At 40.8% G+C, this 20,163-nt stretch overlaps 1 protein-coding gene across 3 annotated transcripts in view; it reads right to left on the bottom strand.

The window, feature by feature from the left end:
- Nucleotides 1-20,163, bottom strand: part of ZBTB7C (zinc finger and BTB domain containing 7C) — a 515,986-nt gene that overhangs the window by 94,578 nt on the left and 401,245 nt on the right. Inside the window, exon 1 of one of the 3 annotated variants that reach the window (XM_033934814.1) lies at nt 1,554-1,790. The exons of the other annotated variants lie outside the window; for them this stretch is intronic. The gene's annotated coding sequence lies outside the window, so the exon portion shown is untranslated. Of the gene's footprint in view, nt 1-1,553; nt 1,791-20,163 lie in introns of those variants that run through there. 3 annotated transcript variants of the gene reach the window in all.

The raw sequence follows: 20,163 nt of genomic DNA, 5'->3' as shown, positions 1-20,163 counted from the left end.
CCTGTAAACTGTATATCATGTATACTGGTATTAGATCCCTAGTGTGGGTCAGGATAAAACTTGTATGGGATAAACTTGCATTGTAAGAATAACTAAGGCAAATTGTAACCTGTAACCTGTATATTATATATACAGTATTAGTACTAGACCCCTAGTATATGTCGGGTTATGATAAAACGTTATCTAAAACCCCTTAATTCACCCTATTCCTATCTCCTAAAAACTTCTACTTCCTGTTGCTAACTTTTTTTTACCCGACATTTTTATTACCTTAAAAATTTTATGTCATCGCTTATTCTATTCCTTCAAATTTTGAATGTAATTCTTGTTTTAGTTTGGATGTAATCCGCCTTGAACCGCAAGGTAATGGCGGAATAGAAATCACTAATGTAATGTAATGTAATAAAAACTTGTATCGTAAATTTGTTCTGTATTTATGGCAAACTGTAACCTGCTAGCTGTATACAGTGGTGCCTCGCATAACGAACGCCTCGCACAGCGAACACTGCGCACAACGAACTTCATGTCTTGCTTCCTACAGCGAACTTCGTTTCACACAACGAAGTCGCCCGAGCTGCATCCTTCCGCGCAGACACTGCGCTTAACTGCCCTCTCTCCGCCTGGCTCCCTGTGCAGTGGCGGACCGTCGGCTCGCAGGGGCCCGGCGCCTACTGCTGATGCGTTGGGGGGGCGGAGCTACTCTCGCCGCTTCCCCGATGCTAGAAAAAAAAAATAAAAATGAACAGTCCCAGTTTTTGCCGCTGAGACTCTGCCCTCTCTCACTGTAAAATTAGACTCTACTTAGTCTGTCTTTAAATTTAAAAAATGTGTGTTGTTTTAAAAAACAATTATGTTTTTAGATGTATCTAAATAAAAATAATAACAAAAAATTTATCTTTTTTTATGTCATCTTAGCATATTTTATGCTGCAGAACGAATTATTTTTTTTTACATGTATTCTTATGGGAAAACGCGTTTCACATAACGAACGTTTCGCATAACAAACTTGCTCCTGGAACCAATTAAGTTCGTTGTGTGAGGCACCACTGTATTATATATGTTTTAAGCTGTAACCCGTTCTCAGCTCTTTGGGGAGAACGGGATCGAAAATGAATTAAATAAATATAACCACATGTATATTTTTATATATCGATGCTTCATGATTTAGATTGCTTCGATAATACTGGTTTGGTTTTTTTTCCTAGGACCAGCACAGATGCTCCTTTTATCGAGCCGCGCTAGCGGGGTTAACGCGCGTGACTTTTCATCGCGCGCTAACCCCCGCGCTGGCTAAAAACTACCACCTGCTCAAGAGGAGGTGGTAGCGGTTTTTACACGCGTTAAACTGCTAACGCGGCTTGATGAAAGGAGCCCTAAATGGTCTGTTCTTGTATAATAGAACTTTCACCTTTAGGATTTGTTTTCTTACATGAAAAAATTAATAGTTTAAAATGACATGTGCCCCTTATGTGCACCGTTCAAAGGCCAACCCTGGCACTCTCACTGACAGCATTCTTTCGGAAAGGAGAACCCTGTATCCCTTTTCACCCTACCTTCACCACATCTTCCCTGCCGGTCCTGACAGGAGATGGCTGGATCAAGGCCTTGCTCCCAGTGGTTTCTGGAGGAGGAATCGAGGACGCTTTGTATTCTGAACCCAGGTAAGCCAAACCGGAACCTGACCCCCAAGCTGGCCCATAAAACAACGTGACTCCCACAGCGAGTAGAAAAACGACCTTCCCAGCAGGTTGAAATGCTGTAGCTCTTTCCAGTCTGTGTTGAGATCTGGCTTTCTTTGCAGTCCACGTCTGAGATCTGAGAGCCAGGGAATGAATCCACTGAGACACCCAGTCCCCTAAGGTTTGACAGCATGCCAAAGGGGCGGAATTTTTGGCTCGCAGGCCTGCTGCACCACCTAGAAGCAATGGCAGTGCTAAACCTCCCCCCACCCAACAACATCAACACATCAGATCTGAAGGTAAAGACTGACTATTGTGTCTTCTTTCAGCATGTAGGATCCTAGCCAAGACTGTGATTGTTAACCAACCTGCCGAGACCACACCCTAGACTATATTCATAAAACCACAGCCAAACCCCGGCCTTGCCCCTCCTGATCACTGCTGTGCAAATTGTAGTTAAAAAAAAAAAAAAAGAAAATCTTTCTTTGCTTGCTTCCTGCTTCTGCTCACAGGTTTGCAAACTGCACAGTGAATTATGCCACACATTTAAGAAAATATATCACAACCACTTATATCACAACAATATATCACAACAACAATATATCACAACCACTTTACTGACTAGTGTGTATACATACGAGTCCCTGTATGCTTTTTTAACACATTTAAGAAAGGCATTTCACAAGAAGGGGTGAATCCCATTTTAATTTTCTTTCTTTTCTTTTATTCAACATGCCAATTTCATTTTCCACCAGTGAGCACTTCGACAGCACTTACCAGATTTAAACAACAAAACTGGAGTATGCCATCAGGATTTGGAAGATGGACAGCGTGAAATGAGACCATCCAACCACCAAGTTTTGCAGAACTAATGGGCAATCCCACCTCTGGGGCTTCCAAGCGTTTTGTTTAGCTTGCAAAGTGTCTCAGCATGTTTAAGGACATACAATACAGTTTAGAGGTGCGAGAGTATACTGAGGCTATCACAGGTGCTAAGATTTTGCTATATGCCTGATTAATTAACATAGCAATAGGTTTAGGTGTTGCCTGGATGAAAAAAACAAAAAAAACAAACACCTCTCAATGCATTTGGCAGAATTCTATATTATTCTATTTATTTAGTCGATTTTCTAGCTAGTCCTTCCAGAAGAACCCAGAACGGGTTATAAGTATACACAGTAGAAACATAGTAACTTAGTAGATGACGGCAGATAAAGAGCCAAATGGTCTATCCAGTCTGCCCCACCTGATTCAATTTACATTTTTTACATTTTTTCTTCTTAACTATTTCTGGGCAAGAATCCAAAGCTCTACCCGGTACTATGCTTGGGTTCCAACTGCCGAAGTCTCCGTCAAAACTCACTCCAGCCCATCTACACCTTCACAGCCATTGAAGCCCTCCTCAGCCCATCCTCAACCAAAAGGCCATATACAGGCAGACACAGACCATTCAAGTCTGCTTTAGTTCAATATTTAATATTATTTTCTGATTCCAGATCCTCTGTGTTCATCCCACGCTTCTTTGAACTTCGTCACCGTTTTCCTCTCCACCACCTCTCTCGGGAGCGCATTCCAGGCATCCACCACCCTCTCCATAAAGTAGAATTTCCTAACATTGCTCTTGAATCTACCACCCCTCAACCTCAAATTATGTCCTCTGGTTTTACCATTTTCCATTCTCTGGAAAAGATTTTGTTCTACGTTAATACCCTTCAATTATTTGAATGTCTGAATCATATCTCCCCAGGGCTTCTGGTCTCTCCTCATATGTCTTCTGGCGCAAGCCTCCTATCATTTTGGCATCCTCCTCTGGCCTGTTTCAAGTCTTCTTATGTCCTTCGCCAGATACGGTCTCCAAAACTGAGCACAATACTCCAAGTGGGGCCTCACCAACGACCTGTACAGGGGCATCAACACCTTCTTCCTTCCACTGGCTACGCCTCTCTTTATATAGCCCAGCATCCTTCTGGCAGCAGCCGCCAGCCACCGCCTTGTCACACTGTTTTTTTTGCCTTTAGATCTTCAGACACTATCACCCCAAGGTCCCTTTCCCTGTCCGTGCATATCAGCTTCTCACCTCCCAGCATTTACGGTTCCTTCCGATTATTAATCCCTAAATGCATTACTCTGCATTTCTTTGCATTGAATTTTAGTTTCCAGGCATTAGACCATTCCTATAACTTTTGCAGATCCTTTTTCATATTTTCCACTCCCACTTCGGTGTCTACTCTGTTACAAATTTTGGTATCATCTGCAAAAAGGCACACTTTTCCTTCTAACCTTTCAGCAATGTCACTCACAAACATATTAAACAGGATCGGCCCCAGCCCTTTGAGGGACTTTGAGGGACTCCACTACTCACCTTTCCTTCCTCCGAGCGACTTCCATTAACCACCACCCTCTGGTGTCTGTCCGACAGCCAGTTTCTAACCCAGTTCACCACTTTGGGTCCTAACTTTAGCCCTTCAAGTTTGTTTAAGAGCCTCCTATGAGGAACTGTAACAAAGGCTTTGCTGAAATCTAAGTAAATTACATCTAGCATATGTCCTCGATCCAGCTCTCTGGTCACCCAATCAAAAAATTCAATCAGGTTCATTTGACACCATTTCCCTTCAGCAACACTTCCATTATTTTTCCAACCACTGAAGTGAGGCTCACCGGCCTGTAGTTTCCAGCTTCATCCCTGTGACCACTTTTCTGAATAGGGACCACATCCGCTCTTCTCCAATCCCCAGGAATCACTCCCGTCTCCAGAGATTTGTTGAACAAGTCTTTAATAGGACTCGCCAGAACCTCTCTGAGCTCCCTTAGTATCCTGGGATGGATCCCGTCTGGTCCCATTGCTTTGTCCACCTTCAATTTTTCAAGTTGCTCATAAACACCCTCCTCCGTGAATGGCGCAGAATCTACTCCATTTTCTCGCGTTACTTTGCCAGACAATCTCGGTCCTTCTCCAGGATTTTCTTCCGTGAACACAGAACAGAAGTATTTGTTTAGCACGTTTGCTTTTTCCTCATCACTCTCCACATATCGGTTCCCAGCATCTTTTAGTTTAGCAATTCTATTTTTCATCTTCCTCCTTTCACTAATATATCTGAAAAATTTTTTGAAGGCTAGCAATAATGTTACAAAATCACATATAAGCAGATATAACAGATATGCAGATATAAGCAGACCAACAGATTAAGATGAGCACCAACAGTAAAATTATTCTTATGTAGCAGAAACCTCTTAAAGATTCTGGAATTTTAGAAAACAAAATCATTTTTTGCAGTAGGAATATTATCTTTTGGATGAGATATCTACTGTTCTTGATGATCTAGGGCAGTATTTTTCCAAGAAACTTGCATACAATGGAGGCAGTACAGTAGAACCTCTGGTCACGAACGCTTCCGTACACGAACAAATCGGTTCCCGACCATTATATTCGCCAAAATTTTGCACCTGGTCACGACCACACAATCAGGTGCCAAACAAACACAGCCCTGGCCATTTTCCCCTTCTGCTTCATACGCGTTCCAATGTTATTTGCGTATATGTACTTCCTTCACGCCAGAAGTCGACTCATGCGAGGTCAGTTTTCTTGGTTGTTTACGGTGAGTTTTTGTATAAGTAAGGATTTTTCAAACTTTGATTTTTTTTTTCTGTGCTTAAAACTCATTTATTTAAAAAAATGTTTACAGCGAACGGTTCATAGGGGTCTAGTACGGACTCATGCAATGTTAGTTTTCTCCGTTGTTCAAGGTTTTCTCAGTGTTATTCAAGGTTTTTACATTTAGTTTACTATTACACTGTGCATTCTACATTACATTACATTAGAGATTTCTATTCCGCCATTGCCTTGCGGTTCAAGGCAGATTACAAAAGAATTACACAAAACGTATTACATGAAGAAGATATCTGGTAATTTCTAGTGGAGATAAGGAGTAGAAGAAGTTGCTTTGGGGAATTGGGAAGATATTGGGAAGTGGTATTGGGAAGTGGGAAGGAGCTAGCGGTATTAAGTCGTTTGCAGGAATTTCTTGAAGAGTAGAGTCTTTACTTCTTTTCTGAATGTTTTGTAGTCTGGGGTCATAATTAGTAGATTGGAGATTTGTTTGTCGAGTTTTGCCATCATATAGTTTTTTCTGTATGACTTCTTTGATTGGAGGGTATGTGAATAATGGAGTGTGGGTTTTTCTATGTCTAGTTGATGTAGTTTGGATGAGATGATTGTTCAGGTAGGTTGGGCTGTCGCCATTTATGGTTTTAAATAGTAAACAGTAGAATTTGAATAGTATTCTTGCCTGAATTGGAAGCCAGTGTGAGTTGAGATATGGTATAATTAACTATTTTTGTCCTTAAAAATCTAAAAAAACCAACAGTATTTACGTACAGTTCGTAGGGTATGGAATGGACTAATCGTATTTATATACAATCCAATGGGGAAATTAGGTTCGGCTTACGACCAAATTGGGTCACAACTAGAGTTTTGGAACAAATTATGGTTGTGACCAGAGGTACCACTCTATATGCAAATCAATCTCATGCATATTCATTGTGCTTATACTGAAAACCTAGGACAAACAAATGGGGAACACTCTATGATGCACAATAGCGTCCAAACAGAGGAAAAAAGACCTCAAAGAACCCTCAGAGTCCAGTCAATGGAAAGACACCAATTTAGCCTGGACTCCGAAGGTTCTTTGAGGTCTTTTTTCCTCTATTTGGATGCTATTGTGCATCAGAGTGTTTTCAGTGTTCTACACCATTTATTTGTCCTAGGAACCCCAAAGAGTAGCAACATTCCATTCAGAATCCTAAAGAATAGAAAGATTCCGGAATCCCAAAGAGTAACAAAAGATTCCGGAACCCCACAGAGTAGCAACATTCCATTCAGAATCCTAAAGAATAGCAAGATTCCGGAATCCCAAAGAGTAACAAAAGATTCCAGAATCCCAAAGAATAGCAACATTCCATGCTACCGATCCAGGGCAAGCAGTGGCTTCCCCCATGTCTCTCTCAATAATAAACTATGGACTTTTCCTCCAGGAAATTGTCCAAACCTAGTACAGGAGGTGCTAGAAGGTGGCTAAACTTTTTTGTTTTCAAGGCTTTTAAGGTAGGTTTGGTCACTTAAGTTAGGCGGCGGTGGGAAACCTACTGCTGCTGTACTTATAGTCAGTGCCAAATTTGTACACGCAAATATAGGTGAGCATGCAATTTGTTTGCATAATTTATTCAATTAATGAGCCAATTAGTGCCAATAATTAGGTATTATTAATCAATTATCGGTGCTAATGGGCTTTCATTAAAATTTGCGCATGCATCTTTTAAAAAATTTTTTTATTTTGAAATTTCAAATAATGTTTACAAAGAAACATAACAGGATATGGAAACATAACAAATCATTTTACATAATTATTATCATTACAAAATCAGAAATTCCATCTAGCCCTCATTAAAAGAAGAGGTGCACTATTTAATAACAGAAATCTATTTTAAAGGAAGAAAACATCTTCCTTCTATATAAGTATCTTTTTCAAATCAGGCTCCTCAATTTGAAAATAGCTATCTCAACCAACAAAATATATAATCCCCCCATTATTTTTGATCAAGAAATTGTATCAACTGAGCCGGATCCCAAAAAATATAATCTGTACTTTGAAAAGTCACCAAACACATGCAAGGAAACTTCAGAAAAAATGTGGCACCCAGTTCCACAACTCAGGGTTTCAAGGCTAAAAAGCCCTTCCTTCTGAGTTGGGTCGATCTTGCCACATCAGGGAACATCTGAACCTTAGCGCCACAAAATAAAGCATTTTTGGTTTTAAAATAAAGTTTCATGCGCATGCATCTTTAGGCACCAAACCCGCACGTAAATTTTACCCACAGATTTGCAAAAGGAGCACGGCCATGGGAAAGTTCCTGGAATTTGCCTGCAGTTTTACAGAATAAGAGGGATTCGCCTGTAGTTCAGGTGTGAAAATTTACACCAGGTTTTACAAACTGCAAATTGGGCACAGGGCCTGGTACCAGAAACACTATTCTATGAACAGAGCCCGATTCTGAGCACCATTTATAATAATAATAACTTTATTCTTCTATACCGCCAATAATCTTGCGACTTCTAGGCGGTTCACATTGAAGAGAGCTGGACAAACAGCGAGTTACAGTATGCAGATAGTCAGTGAAATTACAGTGAATGCAGAGAAATTACAATAAACAGTTTGTTAAGTATTTCAGAGGGGACCTGTTAGAAATAATAGAAATGTATTTAGTGTTTGGTGTAATTACTGTTTAGGTGATATTTCTGTCGAATAAGGCAGTTTTTATGACTTTTCTAAAAGCGTCGTAGGTCAGTTTAGCTCCATTAATGTAGTTGTCTAGCCAGTGTTGTTCTTTGTTTGCTTGGTACATAAAAGTTTTATCCAGGAAGGTTTTGTATTTGATGCTTAGACATGCAAATAGATTGCAGTTTCTGGTTTGTCTTATGGGACTGTATAATATGAAGTGAGATAGCAAATATGTAGGAGCTAGTCCCCAAACCAGCTTGAAACATATGCAAGAGAACTTGAATATTATTCGTGCCTCGACTGGCAGCCAGTGCAGCAGTCTGTAGTAGGGGCTGACGTGGTCGCTTTTTTTCAATCCAAATATCAAGCAGACTGCCGTGTTCTGAACAATTCTAAGTTTCCTCACTGTTTTTATGGGTATACCCATATAAACGATGTTGCAGTAGTCCAGAGTAGAAAGCACTAGTGATTACACTAGTAATCTAAATCAGTGTTCTTCAACCACCAGCCCATGGACCAGTGCCGGTCCACAGAAATTTCCTGCTGGTCCACAGGGCCAGCACGTGCATCAGGCCCAAAACAGTGTTCTTCAACTGCCGGTCCACGGTGCGATCGATGCGGTATTATCTTCGAACCATCTCCCTCTTCCTAACTGATTCAGTGCACAAAGCCAAGGGAAATGGCTCCTATGGGCATCCTGCGCCTGAACCGGAAGCCTTCTCTCTGACGTTGCAACGTCAGAGGGAAGGCTTCCAGATGAGGCACGGGACATGCAAGGTGCAATTAGTATTATTATGGGGGTGGGGTCTGGGGTGGAGATTGGGTAGAGATGGGTGGGGTCTGGCCCACGACTTAGCCCAGTGTTCTTCAACCGCCAATCCACAGACAGATGCCGGTCCACAGAATAATTTTTTTATTTCTGCCGGTCCATAGGTGTAAAAAGGTTGAAAAACACTGATCTAAATGATAATGGGTCAAAGTATTTTTTGATGGTCTTTAATTTCCATAATGCCAGGAAGCACTTTTTTGCCACTGCAATCGTGTGTTCAACCATTGTCAAATGTGTGTCTAATGTGACTCCCAATATTTTTATTGTTTTAGTAATTGGGTAGTCGTGATCTTTTATATGTAGCATTGTTTTGGTAATTTTGTCTGTTGGGCTTGCAAGGAAGATTTTTGTTTTTTCTGTGTTTAGTTTCAGTTTGAAGTTGATTGTCCAATGTTCTATTTCGGTCATAATATGAGAAATGTATTCTGAGGTTTCGTTTGTAATGCTGTTTATTGGGATTAAAATTGAAATGTCATCTGCATATATGTAGTAGTTTAAGTTTAGCTTTTGCAGTAAGTGTCCTAGGGATGATATGTAAATGTTGAATAGTGTGGGAGATAGTGGTGAACCATGTGGTGCTCCCGAGGGTTTTTTCCAGGAGTTTGAGTATGTCCCACCACTAACCACACGGTAAGATCTCTTTGTTAGGAAACCCTGTATCCAGTTCCTTACTGTTCCTGTAAGTCCTATTGCATCTAGGCAGTGTAGCATTATTTCGTGATCAACAAGATCAGAAGCACTGCTGAAGTCTAGTTGTAAGATCAGAGCACTTGTTCCTTTGCTGAATAAGCTGTATAGGTGATTAAGGATCGAGGCTAGGACTGTCTCAGTGCTAAAACCTTTTCTGAATTCTGATAGGTGTTCCTTGAGTATGCTGAATTTGTCTAGATAGTTCACAAGCTCCAAGTTAACCAATCCTTCAAGAAGCTTGGTGAATAAGGGGATGCTTGCAATGGATCTGTAGTTGGTTTTCAGGGCTAGTGAGTTTTACCAATCCTTGGTAAAAAAAAAAAATGCTTTTTCAGCCTCCTTGTCCAATCCATCATCCTTTCCAGATTAGACTACTGCAACTCTATCTACTTAAGCCTAACTAAGAAAAACCTTCAGAGACTTCAGTGGATTCAGAATGCCACGGCCAAGTTCATCTTCGCTAAAAGTAAATTTGACCATGTCTCTCCGCTCCTGTCCAAACTTCACTGGCTTCCGATAATCGCCAGGGTCCACTTTAAATGCGCCTGTCTAGCTTTCAAGATCCTACACAGTATCCTCCCTCCCTTTATCCCTCTTTCTTGGAATTCTTCAAACCCTAATACCACCAGACCCTCCCACAAATTAAAACTGTCCTTCCCCTCGCTAAAAGGCATTTCCCACACAGGAAAGCTAGGGACCTCCCTCCACTTCAAAATCACTGAGCTCTGGAACAACCTTACCTCCCCTCTTCGGAACTTGAGCTCTCTCCAAGTTTTCCGCAAACATCTGAAAACTTGGCTTTTCTCAAAAAATGTAAGTCTCCCTCCAACTTTGGCATCCCAAATCCTCTAATTATTCTTCATGCTTTGACCCCTAACCCGTTATCAAATTTACATATGTAGTGATCTGACCAGATGCATTTTTTCCCAGGCCCCTGTGCTATGATGGATCTTTGGGTCAGTGTTTTCTTTTTGCGAAAAGGTAACTATGTCTAGTTGGTGGCCTTTTTCGTGTGTTTTCTCTGGTTTTGGTATTAGGAAACCTAGAGCAACACTTAGCATGAAATTTTATCAGCACTGATTTTTGGGCACCATCTATTGAATTGTGGCTACAATGGAGGCAAATCAATGTCATACGTATTCATTTTGGATATCCTGAAAACCTGACTGACTTGGGAAACCCTGGTGCAGTGCAGGGTATAGATAAGTTTGATTGTAAGCTCTTCTGAGCAGGGTCCATCTATTAAATGTCAAAATGTACAATGCTGTGTACGCTTGTCAGTGTTATATAAGTGATAAATAATAGTAGGAGTAGGAGTAAAAATGACCAGGATCTCTAATATAAAAATAAGGGCAAATAAAAGTTTTAGGTGATGTCATTATACTGGACTAATGCAGTATCCCTATCACTAGCTTTGAATGCTGGTGCTTGAAGAGCTAATTATAGCAGTTTGAATTATAGCACCAGGACTTGTGTTCAAAGTTGAAAATAGCTGCTAAGGAAAATGGAGGGGTGAGGGTGAAAGCTAGAAACAGGAGGTGTATCAGCATAGAGCAGTGTTTCTCAACTCGGTCCTGGAGTACCCTCCATACCAGTCAGGTTTTCAAGATATCCACCATGACTATGCACGAAAGGAATTTAGCATAGCATGGAGGCAGTGTATGCAAATCAAGCTGATGCAAATTCAATGTGGAGATCCTGAAAACCTGACTGGCAAGCGTGACCGAGTTGAGAAAACACTGGCTTAGAGGACAGGAAATGAGAAAATCTTTTGGGAAACAAACAGAGACATTACCTGAGCCTGATTGAGAAACACAGAGTAATACTGCATTTTCAGATTTCGCTGTATGACTCCTTCCTTCTCCAAAGATCAATCTGCCTACTTTCTTTAATATTTCCAAATTTAGATTTTAAGCCAAAGGACTCAGAAGCTTTATGTAACTGTATCGTGCTATGCATCCTAATTATGAATTATAAATAACACTGTAAAAGCGTTTGAGGTAATTCTGGTCAGAGAGGATTCTAATACCACTACAGGTGGCTGAAAGGCAGAGCCTTGCCAAAACTACCCACTGATCAGCTGTTTGCATTAGCTGAGCCACACAAAATCATTTTTATCATCCTCACTCATTTTCCCAATCTTCTTCTTCTCCAGAGCCAATATTCTAAAGCAGCGTCCCGCAAAATTTTCAGTGTCGCGGCTGGAAGGCACCCAGAAGTGCGCGGACGTTGATGCGGTGATGTCATCTGCATGCGTGATGTCATCACATTGACGTCCACGCATGCGCAGAGGTACTCTGGCCGCGTCCCTGAACCTTGCCACTTCCCCGGTGGGCGGATCCTGGAGGAGGGGAGGTGCAGGGAGAGGAGGAGAGTTGTTGACACTGGTTAATTGCCGACGGGACATGCCTCTCGCCGCGAGAAGCACGCCCTGTAACTAGTCAGCCTGCGCCGGCATCTCTTCTCCTTGCCGGTGTCTCATTGCATACCTGGAATCTTCCGTGGCATACAGTTTGCGATACGCTGTTCTAAAGGAAAAGTATAAAAAAGGAATGAGCTAGCTTACCCTCACCAAATCACTTTTGCAAAGCTGACCTTCTTCCCTCTACATAGAAACATAGAAATAGACGGCAGATAAGGGCCACGGCCCATCTAGTCTGCCCACTGCAATGACCCTTCCCCACCTAACTCAGTGAATAGATCCCACGTGTCTATCCCATTTGGCCTTAAAATCAGGCACGCTGCTGGCCTCAGTGACCTGAAGTGGAAGATTATTCCAGCGGTCAACCACTCTTTCAGTGAAAAAGAATTTCCTGGTGTCACTGTGCAGTTTCCCTCCCCTGATTTTCCACGGGTGCCCTCTAGTTGCCGTGGGACCCTTGAGAAGGAAGATATCTTCTTCCACTTCGATGCGACCCATGAGATACTTGAACGTCTCGATCATGTCTCCTCTCTCTCTGCGTCCTCGAGAGCCGGAGCCAGGTCAGGTTTTCAGGATACCCACAATAAATATGCATGAGATAGATTTGCGTCTCAAGGAGGCAGTGCCAAATCCATCTCATACATATTCATTGTGGATATCCTGAAAACCTGACCTGGCTCCGGCTCTCGAGGACCGGAATTGCCTACCCCTACTCTAGGTAATACCAAGCTAAATCTGGAGCAGTGGTTCCCAAACCTGTCCTTGGGGACCCCCAGCCAGTCAGGTTTTCAAGATATCCCTAATGAATATGCATGAGAGAGATTTGCATATAATGGAAGTGACAGGTATGCAAATCTCTCTCATGCATATTCATTAGGGATATCTTGAAAACCTGACTGGCTGGGGGTCCTCCAGGACAGGTTTGGGAACCACTGAATTGGAGTATATCGGGAATTTTCTTTGACATCTAAGTGCCTGATAGCATACTAAGTTTCTCTGCCACTAGCATGGTGCTTCTCAATCCCTCTTCTGCAGGCACACCTAGTCAATCTGAATATGCATGGGGTAGATTTCCATCCAGAAGAGGTTTGAGAAACGCTACTTTAGGAGAACAAGTATAAACACTGTGGGCCCGATTCTATAACCGATGCCCAAAACGTAGGCGCCAAGTAATGTGACACTCAGGAGTGATTCTATAAAACTTAGGTGCACTTTATAGAATCGCATCTAGCAACACTTAGAGTGGTCTTAAGTGTTGATAGGCACCTAATCTTAGGTATACCCGGGGTTTTCTTGGTCTAAATAAAAACATAAGAATTGCTTTACTGGGTCAGATCAATGGTCCATCAAGCCCAGTAGCCCGTTCTCACGGTGGCCAATCCAGGTCACCAGTACTTGGCCAAAACCCAAAGAGTAGCAACATTCCATTTAGAATCCTAAAGAATAGCAAGATTCTAGAATCCGAAAGAGTACCAAAAGATTCCGAAGCCCCAAACAGTAGCAACATTCCATGCTACTAATCCAGGGCAAGCAAAGACTTCCCCCATGTCTTTCTTAATAACAGACTATGGACTTTTCCTCCAGGAAATTATCCAAATCTTCCTTAAAACCAGCTATGCTATCCGCTCTTACTACATCCTCTGGCAACACGTTCCAGAGCTTAACTATTCTCTGAGTGAAACAAAATTTCCTCCTACTGGTTTTAAAAGTATTTCCCTGTAACTTCATCTAGTATCCCCTAATCTTTGTAATTTTTGACGGAGTGAAAAATCGATCTAAAGTCGGGCGCCAGTATTTACGCCAGCAAAATCTTTGTATAAATGACAGTGCCCAACTCATTGTATTTGGACGCAGAAATGGTGCTACTCATAGGAACAGAGAAAAATGAAGGCAGATAAAGACCACACGGCCTATCTTGTCTGCCTACCCATGCCATCTATTATCCCCTTCTCTCCCTTAGAGATCCAAAGCACTTGTCCCAAGATTTCTTAAATTCAGATACACTTTATGTCTCCACCACCTCCACTGTGAGGCCATTGCAAGCATTCACCACCCTTATCATGAAAAAGTATTTTCTGAAGTTACTTCAATCTATCCTCTTTCACCTTCATCTTATGCCCCCTCATTCCAGGGTTTCCTTTCAATTATTTAGTTATTTAAAAAATTTGTCAACCGCTTATTCCTAGGTGACCTTACAAAAGTAACATACACAAAATAAAGTTTTAATTACTACTACTGTTGCTACTATTAATTATTTCTATAGCGCTACCAGACTCACGCAGCGCTGTACAGAGTCACAAAGAGTAATGTCAAACTCAGAAAAGGGCATGTTAGTGGTGTGTTTTGGGTGGGCTGTGGGCCGGTTTAGACTTAGACGTTTTGCGGCAATAACTGAACCTTTCCCAGGATATTCTGGATGGAAAGATGTTCTGAGCTAGACCTGTTTTAGAAGTGTCTAAGTGCCAAAAAGGTACCCAAACTGACCAGATGATCTTGTGGATTCACCAGAGGTAGGTCTTGTCAGACAAATCTGATCAATTTCTTTGACTGGGTGACCAGAGAATTGGATAGAGGGAGTGAGCTAGATGAAGCGTATTTAGATTTTAGCAAAGCCTTTGACAGTATTCCACACAGACGTCTAACAAATAAACTGAGTGTCCCCGAGATGAGTCCCAAAGTTACGGGCTAGATCAAGAACTGGTTGAGTGGAAGGCGCAGAGGGTAGTGATCAATGGAGATCGCTCTGAGGAAAGGGATGTTACCAGTGGTGTGCCTCAAGGTTCTGTTCTTGGGCCTGTTCTTTTTAACATTTTTATACACAATATTGCTAAAGGACTGTTGGGTACGATTTGCCTCTTTGCGGATGATACAAAAATCTGCAATAGAGTAGACACCCAGGATGGAGTCAATAACATGAAGAAAGACCTGGTGAAGCTTGAAGAATGGTCTGAAATTTGGCACCTAAAATTTAATGCTAAGAAATGAAAGGTCGTGCATTTGGGCTGCAAAAACTAAAGGGAATGTAGGAGGTGAAGAACTTATGTGCACGACAAAAGAACGGGACTTGGGTGTGATTGTATGTGATGATCTTTAGGTGGCCAAACAGGTTGAAAAGGTGACGGTGAAAGCTAGAAGGATGCTAGGTTGCATAGGGAGAGGTACGGCCAGTAGGAAAAAGGAGGTATTGATGCCCCTGTATAAGACTTTGGTGAGACCTCATTTAGAATATTGTGTACAGAGTGATTGTTGTGACTTGAGACTGGTTGTGTGAGGTTTGCCTGAGTTGGTCTGGTGGTTTTCTATTATTCAAAATGTCAATTGTGCTGGGCATCCAATCGAGGAGACTTTGTATTTTGCCTCATGGTTACCCTGTTCTTTTGCTTGTTGAATTACTTGGCTGTTCTGCCTTGCTTTTCTCTGCTTTTCTTTTGGTTGTATGTAACCTTTGCAATTGCTAATAAAGATATTAAAAAAAAAAGAAAAAGAAGAATATTGTGTACAATTCTGGAGGCTGCACCTTCAAAAGGATATAAAAAGGATGGAGTCGGTCCAGAGGAAGGCTACTAAAATGGTGCATGGTCTTCGTCATAAGGCATATAGGGACAGACTTAAAGATCTCAATCTGTATACTCTGGAGGAAAAGCGGAAGAGGGGAGATATGATAGAAACATTTAAATACCTACGTGGCATAAATGCACATGAGCGGAGTCTCTTTCATTTGAAAGGAAACTCTGGAATGAGAGGGCATAGGATGAAGTTAAGAGGTAATAGGCTCCGGAGTCATCTAAGGAAATACTTTTTTTCAGAAAGGGTGGTAGATGCGTGGAACAGTCTCCCAGAAGAAGTGGTGGAGACAGAGACTGTGTCTGAATTCAAGAAAGCCTGGAATAGGCACGTGGGTCCTCTTAGACAGAGGAAGAGATAATTGTTACTGTGGATGGGCAGACTGGATGGGTCATTTGGCCTTTATCTGCCATCATGCTATGCCTGTCACTTCTATTATATGGAAATCTACCTCATGCATTTTAATTAGGGATATAAAAGAAGGATATAACTCTGCTGGAGAGGGTGCAGAGGCGAGCCACGATACTAGTCAAAGGTATGGAAAATTTGTGCTACTAAGAACGCCTCCGAAAGCTGGGGCTGTTCACCCTCGAGAAGAGAAGACTGCGAGGGGATTTGATTGAGACTTTTAAGTATTAAAAGGATTTGATAAAATAGACCAGGAAGCAGCATTACTAACATTTTCAGATGTGAAACGGACAAGAGGTCATAGCCTGAAACTGAGTGGCAGCAGGTTCAAGACAAGTGTCGGGAAGTTCTGTTTCGCACGACGAGTGGTGGGCGCTTGGAATGCTCTTCCGGAGGAGGTAGTGGCGGAGACTACTGTTCTGGGTTTCAAGCGCAAGTTGGATGCATACCTTCTTGCAAATCATATTGAGGGATATGGGAAATTCGGGTCTCCAAAAAGGAGTATCTAAATGGGCCACCGTGTGTGCGGATCACCGGACTAGATGGACCTCGGTCTGATCCGGTGAGGGCGTTTCTCATGTTCTTATGATATCTTGAAAACCTGACTGGCTGAGGGTCCCCCAGGATAGATTTAAGAACCGCTGCAGTAGGGGATTAGACTTCTGGTCTTATCGAATAGCAGGTAGACAGATGTAAGCATGAATTCCAATTTTTGCTAATTATCTGTAATATTGGATTGTTGACACCAATTAGATGCTACTTAATGCTCTTCTCTTTGTGCTGAAATTTCAGCATCCAAATTTGGGTGTCATATATAGAATCCAGAGGATAATGTAGGGTAAATGTTATTTCAACTGTGATACATCTGCACCTTCAGAAGTGGTTCATGATATATCACTGCTGCTGTATCTCTCCACGTACTACTCAGGAAGAGACATGGGGAAAGATAGTCTAAGGTTTCTTTGTCACGCTATACCGGGAGCTTTTCCACCTCATTTAGAACGTGCGAGAGATGTTGCTGCCCTGGAAAAAGGCTCCAGATTCTTTTCAAGAGTATTTTCCCTCCATACTCCTGAAAATAAATACCTACTGGTTGGCATTGCAATTTTAGAAATATCAGTTCATTATTAAGAGAACAGAAGCTGGCACAACCTCTACATAGTCCAAAGTTAAGCAAAACATCTTTCAGCAAATTTTAATGTATAATTGCTACCTATTTTTGGATTTTGACAGATTGAAAATAATAAAAATTGAGTGTGGCAGATGCACTAGTTGGAACTGAATGTAGTAGGTGCAATGTTTATCAATAGAGGAGTTTAATAATATGAAGTTTCAGCGACATTAAAGCCTTCCTGGCTTAGGTTTGTCATCCCTGAAAGTGGCACTGGTTACTACTGGTTCTCACCGATGCTCCCTCTGTACACAAATTTGTAATTCGGTGTTCTTACAGTGTTTTCACGTGAAATCAGATTAATGCATTTTTAGCATCCAAGTTTTTAAATTTTCACTCTATTCCTATTTATAGATTTCACATCACTTTCTCTAAGTCATTATTTCATTCACAATATAGCACCAATTATCATTCTATCAATATAAATACACAATCCACTCACTATTCACTTTTTTTTATTTAAATCTTTTCACATAGTATATATTAAAGTTCATATTTTCCTGTGACCTTACACATTTTCTCCATAGGACCCCTGAAGAAGACAATTGCATCAAAACACAGACCGTGTAGGGTTCATATGTTTCTTGAGGTTCCGGTCTTAGATGTATTTATGTGGATTACTTGTTTGTTTCAATAAAGCCATCATCTTGGACATCGATTCTCCAGAATTTTTTTTTTTTCGTGTGTGTGCATTTTGTGGAGTGAATAGGATCAATTTTTTTTGTTGTCACAAATATTTAAAAACATTTTTTGTGCGTGGTAGTATACAAGGTCTTGCCCACTCTGTATCTCAGTGTATTTTCATTCTTTTTTTTTTAATCTTTATTGATTTTCAAACTTCGACAATGCAATACAATTAATTGAACATAAAATACTGCATAAAATGCACTATTAACTATACAAGTAATACATAAAAAAATCATTTTCTCCCATCCTTCTCCCAATTATTAATACAATAAGACATATGATGTGATTACAATATTACAATTAAATAATTTAAATCCTCAAAATATATTTCCCTCCCCCCATCCACCCACCCTGGATGTATAAGGAAATCTAAGAAAAGGAGAGATACATAAGCCTTATTGTGAGGTTACAAATGTATTCAATGGGCTCCACACTTTATTAAATGAACTACTGAACCCCATACATTCCGCATTCATTCTCTCATATTTATATGTGGTACACACATTTGCCCACCAAAATGTGCAATTTATTCTGTCGTGGCTCTTCCAATTAAGTGTGACCATTTGGATGGCTATTCCCATCATGATCAAGAAAAGACGGTTTTTATATTTATCCAAAGTAGGCTTACCGTATAGTAACGTACCACAAATTATGGCTTCATAAGTTAAGGGAATAGATGACTCAAGAATAAGATTTATTTGTCCCCAAATTGACTTCCAGAAATTAATTATCAATGGACAAAAATATAACAGATGATCCAGAGTCCCTATATTAATATGACAATGCCAGCATCTACAGTATTAGACTTAGAACTATCTAATTTTTGTAAACAAACTGGGGTCCAAAAAGTCCTATGTAATAAAAATAACCATGTCTGTCTCATAAATTAATTTCTGAATTTTTGAATAAAAAGCCCCAAAATTGTCTTTTTTTAAAAATAATTTATTTATTCATTTTTAGTAATACATTTCAAGATATACTTGTACAGCACGCTTTTAAGTAAAAAAAAAAAAAAAAATCCAAACAATAATATAATAACTTCAAAGGTATTAAGTTAACTTAAATCAGCTCAAGTCCACAAAAGATCCAAAATGTAATTTATAAAACGGAAACTAGGAAATATTAACTAAGAAAAAATGGTGCAAATTAACTGATAGGGCATCTAAATTATTCTATACTCTTCTGCGATACGCGTGGTTGATTGGGGGCGTGCCTCCGATTGGCCTAATTAGCATAAGGGCACGTTGTGAATAGAGAGCCTGGACACGGATTGAACACGGACCAGCAAGATAACGTGGGCTTAGTGAATACAGCCCTTAGGGCACACTAATCAATTTAGTGCATGATCGAAACATTTAAGTACCTCACGGGACGTGTCGAAGTGGAAGATGATATTTTCTTTCTCAAGGGACCCTCGGCCACAAGAGGGCACCTGCTCAAACTCAGGGGTGGAAAATTTCATGGCGACACCAGAAAGTATTTCTTCACAGAGAGAGTGGTTGATCATTGGAACAAGCTTCCAGCGCAGGTGATCGAGGCAGACAGCGTGCCAGACTTCAAGAATAAATGGGATACCCATGTGGGATCCCTACAAGGGTCAAGATAAGGAAATTGGGTCATTAGGGCATAGACAGGGGGTGGGTAAGCAGAGTGGGCAGACTTGATGGGCTGTAGCCCTTTTCTGCCGTCATCTTCTATGTTTCTATGTTTCTATAAATTAGCACGCGCTGAATGCTAAGGCGCGTATAGAATATAATGGGTGCCTTAGCATTTAGCGCACACTAATCTTTAGTGCACACTAAATCGGTTAGCGCACACTAAATCAGTTAGTGCGCTTTAGTAAAAGGACCCCTTAATGCATTTATTGATTCACTCTCAAAGGCAGCCCTTCTTCTTCAGATCAGAAATAAGCAAATGTTGACAAATACGAAACATGAGCGCGTTTCATTGATAGTTTCACAGGAAGAGGAAGGCGTGAGCAAGGTGAGAAACAGAGGGCTGGGTGGGTGGGAGACAGAGAGATATGACAAAGCAGTTTAAACTCATGTTTTATTAAGTCCTGTCTGGTGGATGTCAAAATATTTTATCACTTAAAATTTCCTTGTAGTATTCTCACCATAAAATCATTGATGCACGGTTCTATTTTTCCAAAGTGTTCTCTGACAGATGTGACATACTAGTTGGCATTGCAATTTTTTTTTTTTTTTTTTATATATTCTTTACCTCCGTATGTAACACTGCCATTTGCATCACCGCTGTATGTAACTTATAGCGAATGTAACTACTCCGAATATACAACCTAGCTGTAAAAATAAATTCACCGTAAAGTCATCGTCTAAAATGTAAATGTAACATGACTGAAAATGTATAATCTATTATGTAAATGTAACATTAACGAAATTGTAACTTCGCTGTAAATGTACAGTCTCTTCATCTGT

Source organism: Geotrypetes seraphini, chromosome 1 (assembly GCF_902459505.1).
Source record: "Geotrypetes seraphini chromosome 1, aGeoSer1.1, whole genome shotgun sequence".
Taxonomy (NCBI): domain Eukaryota; kingdom Metazoa; phylum Chordata; class Amphibia; order Gymnophiona; family Dermophiidae; genus Geotrypetes; species Geotrypetes seraphini.
This window is presented reverse-complemented; position numbering and strand designations above follow the sequence as displayed.